The sequence below is a fragment of the Argiope bruennichi genome, unplaced genomic scaffold (assembly GCF_947563725.1).
Source record: "Argiope bruennichi unplaced genomic scaffold, qqArgBrue1.1 scaffold_32, whole genome shotgun sequence".
Classification (NCBI taxonomy): Eukaryota; Metazoa; Arthropoda; class Arachnida; order Araneae; family Araneidae; genus Argiope; species Argiope bruennichi.
Genome location: NW_026605931.1, coordinates 5,468 through 12,500, shown reverse-complemented (window position 1 = coordinate 12,500; position 7,033 = coordinate 5,468).

Genomic DNA, 7,033 nt, shown 5'->3' with positions numbered 1-7,033 from the left:
CAGCATACAAATGAGTTAATACTTTTTTTATCCTATTAGAAGAACTAACTTACCTTTTTTACGATATCCTTAACAAAAGAAATGAAATCATTTAATTGAAAATTCAATGAAGGTAACAAATGTTATTGCCGTACAACATTTTTCTTAGTAAACAGTCAGATAAACAATCGTAATTCATTCAAAACGAAAAGTAATAATGATCCGTGTGCACCTCCAAGTATTTTTCCAAACTTCTTTATAATTAAAAAAAAAAGCAGAATTTTAGTATGTTATATTAATCAGTGATCCGTTAAAACGTTTGTAATGAATCATTTTCGAATAAAATATCTTATTTCTGAGAATTGCCACCGTGCACAGTAATACAATATTCAAACATAAGATCGTGATACTTTATCCGTTGCAACGTATCAAGTGGATTGTATGCATTAAAAAATAATTGTGGAAAATGATATCCTATTTCTGAGAAACGTTTTCGGATAGGATCATAAATAATTCGGATACGAAACGTTACAATTTAAAAACAATTGCCAATACTGAAAAGTGAAAAAGTTTGAATCTGTAGAGGCTGTATTCTAGCGTCCCAGGATACTTTTCCTGTTTTTTGATTGGCAGACGATTTGCAGCTCGATTTTGCTTCAAAAGGAACTGTGACCGTGTCTGTTGAAATTCATTTCTTGAACTTCGATGGCGGTCTTTTAAACGGAATATTATTTGCAATTTTCCTTTGTGTATTTTAGAATGGTGTATATTTTATAACTCATTATTTCATTCTCGTTCCCTGCTACAGACGATAATTATCACTTCGAACAGAGGATGCAAAAGAGTTTGTTTTTCAACGGAAAGAAATGAAATGGCGTGTAACTTAATCGGTCGTTCTTTTTCAAATTTTCTGTTCCGTAGTTAGTATTTATTTTACCAGTTAAAAATAGGAAGTGTCTTTTTATCATATTGTAGTCGTCGAATTCTGTAAGTGTTCTTTTTATTTAGCAATTAGAAAACCAGAAGTGCAGTGCGGGAAAAAAAAAAAGAAAAAAAAAAAAAAACGCCAACCGGGTGCTAAATTGCGTCATTTTATTCCTTTTTCTAACGCTTCTTTTGGAATATTTTGGGTTTAACACTGTAGCATGTCAACAACTGTTTTCGACGGACATTTCTTTTGGAAGGAAAGTGATTACTGTTTTAGAATCGAAAGTGAAATGATGAATGTGAGCAATTGAGTTATATGTCAGATTATCCTACCATTGGTGTTTTGTTATGACGTGTCAAAATTGTTTTCCAAACATAATCTTGAGATGTTGTTACAAAAAACTGTAATAAAATTTATATAGTTATTTCAATTCTGCCATGTGATTCAGGAATTTTGGCTCATTCTGATATGTTGAGAAAGCAATAGAATAAAAAAATTGCAAAAGCTACTGCAGTTGGAAAATGGGTAAGTTTTTCTAAAAAAATTTTCAATGGTTTGTTTGTAGTTTGTATTAAAATCTTATAACATCATCAGTTTCTTTTATATCTGCTTTTAGTGTTTACGTTCAGATTTTTCATTATATCTGATTTTGTAATTTTGATTCCAATCACTTCAATAAACCTGTTATGTTTAATTGCGTACCAAGTTTCTCGTTAAGTAATCTCCTTGGTAGTATAGGTAGCCCTTTTTGTGACACATTAAAACTTTACTGTTTCATTTCCAAATTTTCTTCCTTTGTGTTCTTCAATTTGTGGATAAATTCCTATTCATTCTTAAATAGATTCATAATCTGCATTCACTTTGTTTTTTTAGAATTGCAAAACAATTCAGCATTCATTGAGTGGTAACGTGGATAAGTTCTTGCTATCTACAAATCTAAATAATTCTGACCAAAAAAATTTTTTCTATTAAATTACTAAAAAGTGAAGTACAGTCCTTTCAGCAAGGCGTGTTATTCGAAATTACAATTTTGTACTGATACTTTTGAAATGAATGACTATTTTTTGTTTTGTTTTGAGAGCGAGTGCTGAAATCCTTTCCAAATGATTGAAACATCTGGAATTTCATAAATTTTTGGTGCATAAAAAAATACATTTTCTTTTCAAAACTTTGTGTTTTGACCGTGAAAATAATAACACAAGCAAATAAATTTCCTTTAGTCTATATATATTAGACATCAATTTTTATTACATGTGTATTTTACACACATTCACTTCGTTACACTTTTGGCTTTCAATTTGAGTTGCATGTCTCCCCCCCCCCCCCATTGCACACTTTCACTATGTTGGTGTGGTGTGGAAGTATGCAGAGTGCAATTTTGGTTCATTTCAATATGTAATTTATGTACGTGGTGTCTTTACAATTCAATAAAGAAGAAGCATAAGTTTCAGTAATGATGCGGACAAATTTGAATTGATGTCTCTTGTTTTCGAGAATTAACTTTGGTATTGTAGTGACCGATTTTAATTGAACATTCTTTTAAGTATTTTCTAAAATAATAACCTATTTTGGTTTAGAGGGAGCCTTTTTCTGATTACAAATTTAAATGTGGTTTTTGTGCATTAAATTCTTACCCCCCCCCCCCCTATTTTTTAAAGTTTCAACTGTTTTTTTCTAGTGTTAATTTCATTGTGATGTATTAGTTCGCATCTCTTAATGTTAATTAATTTTTTTGGTTACATATATTTCTTTTAAATGAAATCAAATTGAAAAATGAACTGCTTGTTTTTGTTTTGTTTTGAGAGTGAATTCTGAATTCATTTCTGATTGCTTGAAACCTCTGATTTTTTATAAATTTTGAGTGCATGAAAAATACTTCCCCCCTCCCCCCAATTTGTGTTTTGAATGTGGAAATAATATCACGAGTAAACAACTTTTGTGAAATAAACTTTCTTTTAATTATATTTTTGGTTGTCACTCTTGCTTGCATGCATCTTTTGACCATCCCTCCCCCCCCCCCCCAATTACAATTTTGTGCTGATAGTAGTGAAATGAATTCAATTTATTTTGTTTTGTTTTCATGGAAAATGATCAAATCTTTTCTAAATGATTGAAACATCTGGAATTGCATAAAGTTGTGGTGCATAAAAAATTAATTTTGTTTTCAAAATATTGTGTGTGTGTGTATAAATATTAGACATTAATTAAAGTTGTGTGTGCATTTTACACAAATTCACCCCATTATACTTTGGCCTGCCAATTTCACTTGCATGTATATCCCCCCCCCCCTGCACATTTTCACTGTGTTGGTGTGGTGTGGAAGTATGCAGCATGCAATTTTGGTTCGTTTACATATGTAATTTATGTACAGTGTGTCTTCACAATTCACTACAGAAGTATATTATCTAAATTTCTCTATTGATTCCGACAATATTAAATTAACAGTATGCAGCATCTCCTGTTTTCGTAAATAAGTGAACGTTTTTGTTAGTATTTTATAAATTACTTACCACTTTTGTTTTTAGAGGGAGCCTTTTTGTAATTGCAAATTTAAATTTGAATTTTGTGCGTGAAATCCCCCCATCTAGTGTTCATTCCATTTCGATTTATCAGTTCACATCTTTTAATATTCGATATCATTTTATGTTGCATTTTTTTTATTTATTTTTTTTTATGAAATTTAAGATGTTTTCATTTTATCGATTCCATTCAATATGTTCCTGTGGTGTGGAAGCTGTTGTATTTCCTTTGAATTTATTTCCATATGCATTTTTCTCATCTCATACTTTTGTGTGTTCATTATATGACATGCTCAATAAATTACTATTATCATTCAGAATGTCATCCCCCCCCCCCCACACACACACAATAATTTTGTTCCTTTTAATGCTGTACAGTCCTTGCAGCAATGTGTATAATTTATAATTACAAATTAGTATTTGATTTGTTTTGAGAGTGAGTGCTCAAATCATTTCTGAATGTTTGAAACTTAAATTTTTGGTGAATAAGGAATGAGTCTTCTTTTCCAAATTTGTTCTTTTGACCGTGAAAGTTATTTAACGAGAAAACAACTTTTATGAAATCAACTTTGTTAAATTATATATTTGGTTTCTCTTTTGCTTGCATGTGTCTTTCAATCCTCACACACGCATTCACTGTGTTGGTGTGGTGTTGAAATATGCAGGATACAATTTTGGCTCATTTCCATATGTAATTCATGTGCCTTGTATTTTTATAATTTAGTAAAAAAACATGTTCCATAAATTTCTGTATTGATTCGGACAATATTGAGTTAGCAATTTATGATTTAATTACCCCTCCCCCATTGATTTTTTTTTTTTTTTTTCTTATAGTGTTTAGTGTAATATTTTAATTTATATTTTCTAAGAACTAAAGAGATAATTTTGTTTTTACAGTGAACGTTGGAATAGTTTTAAAAAAATGGTCATATAAGATTTCTTTTATTCCATTTAAAAGATGTTATTTTGTTTATTTTTAAAAAGCTTTTCTTCCTGCTGTACTATTAATTTCATGTTCATTAATTGAAGTTTAAATTTTTTTAATGTTATTGCTTTTGGTTTCATGCCTCATATATATATGCGTATGAAATTATAGATGTTTTGTTTGCAATGACTTTATCTGTATAGTGTTGGTGTGGTGTGACAGCTGTCAGAATGGCATTTGAATGCATTTTTTTATCCATTCTGCATGTTCTAGTTTGCTTTGTGTTTCTGATGTCTTAACGGATCACATTATATCAATTGATCAAGATAATATTGCTTTATTTTTTCTTTCAATCCTGTTTATATATGTGTCAGTTACTTTTTCAAAATGCATTTAATAATAGGTTAATTTGTTTTATTCTTTATTATTGTATAAGGCTAAAAATTTATTATTGTATAAAGTTAGTTACTCATTAACACGTGTTTATTCTATAGAAATATTCGTATTAGAATATTAAAGGAAAGTGACTGGTGGTTTGTTGACATTCTCTGAAACAGTGATTAACAAGTTCATGTAATACAAAAATTCACTGAAACATTTTAAATTCAGTGAAGCACATAAAAAACAATGTTTACAATTGATTTGGTTATGATTTCTTTGAAATCTTTTTCGAAAACAAATATTTTATTTTGTATTGAATAATAAATATCTTAAATTATTATTTGTTATAAAAGTTTTTTTTTTTTTTTTTTTTTCCCCTTCAATTGCATTAAACTAAGATTACCACTGCTTACTTAAATTATTATTTGTTATAAAAGTTTTTTTTTTTTTTTTTCCTTCAATTGCATTAAACTAAGATTACCACTGCTTACTTTACTAATGTCTTGATAATGTCACTTTCTTTAAATAAAAAAAAATAATGAGTATGATATATCTTATTATTATTTGGACACGCTTTGAAGAATTTTAAGCTTTGCATGGTTCATAGCATTTGTAGTTCATTCCCCCCCCCCCCCATATTCTCTGGTTGCTATAAAAACAAAAACTGTTAGTAAAATGAAACGCTTCTGCTTTCTTTCAAAATTTTTTTTTATTTTCTGGTTCTACAAATGAATTGGTAGTTCTGCTTTGAAAGTAGCAACCAGGTAAGTTGCAGAAAAGACATAAAAATGTTAATATCCTTGAAACAAAATATTGTTCAGTGTAATGTTCTTATAAGATGATTTTAAGTTTATATAGTGTTTTGTTAATCCTGCTTTGTCTATATATGAATTGCATGACCACTCCCACCTTACTTTTGTTTTGCACATAAAATTCATATTTTTAAATTTTGCTTTGTACATTTATGCAAGCTTCATCACCCAACTGCATATTTCCTTTGTGTTTTTGAAATTTATTTGGATATTGAAGTGTGAAAACCTTCATTACTTGCTTTTTGAATGTAAAATCACAGTGTGAAAGATTTGTTTATGTATGTGACATGATATCAAAATGTACTGTTTTGATGATGCTAATTTGTTTGTTTCTGTTTTGCAGAAAATTTTAACATTTATCAATATGAAATTTTATGAAAAATTAAGTGCATAATTGTTTCTTCATGTGAACTGTAGGTTTGTATCTTTTCTTTTACTTTAAATGAGTTATAATACATCTAATTGCATCTATTTAGCTAGTAAGGAATTTTGGGATTAGTAGGTCTAATGAATAACAAAATGAGTTTAAGTTTACATTTGGAGCTTATATTGTTTATGAAAGTGATAATTCTTATTTTTTATTATAAAACTGGTTATTACCCCCCCCCCCCCAATTTACATTCCTCACCTTTAAAAGTATACATTTCCTTCCAATGTATTTAATCCATTAAATGCTTGACAGTATTATATTGAATTTAATATTTTTATGGTGAAAATAATCATTTCTAAAGTTTCCCTCCTTTAAATTTAATTCATGAGTTGTGTATTGCACTTGACTGAAAATATTGAAAAAAAAAAAAAAAATTCTTATGTATAGACTTCTGTTTGACATTTTTAAAAAATTAATAATAATAAATGTTATAAGGAAAATAAAATAAAAATGTATTTGGTAAAAGAAAATCTTAAATGCATATGAAGAAAAGAGAAAAAAAAAAAGTTCCGATGAGTAACTGAAATTAAAATTCTTCTGTTTAAAATTCCTTTTCTAAAATTAAAAAAAAAAATGTAACAATCAGTTCCGATAGATAAAAAGTTTGTTGTCATTTTTCTCTTCGGGAGGGGAAGTAAATGTACAATGTTGCCATTCATGAAATGAGTTGTTATTATTGGAAACTGAATAGACACCGTAGCGGTCATGGTGAGTAAGTCATCCTACACCACTGATTGGTTCGATGGGATCCGAACATGTGATCGCAATCTTAATTATTTCTTTGCTAGGCGGTTTAATCCTGATTAACTGTTAACCGAACTGATTTCAACGGCTCTTCATTTGAATTTCATTTGTCCGTTGGTTGTCGGCGTGTGTGCTCTTCCATTGTTTGTGCTTTTCTAGAAATCTTTTTTAATTTCTAATTAATTTTTTTTTTTCTTTTGTAGATGGATGTTTTGCATATTTACTGAGCGGATTTCCTCTTCAAGAATGAGTTTTATGGATTGCGTGTGTTTCAAGATTAAAAGAGAAACTGCCGAAAAGAATGTCTTTGTGTGC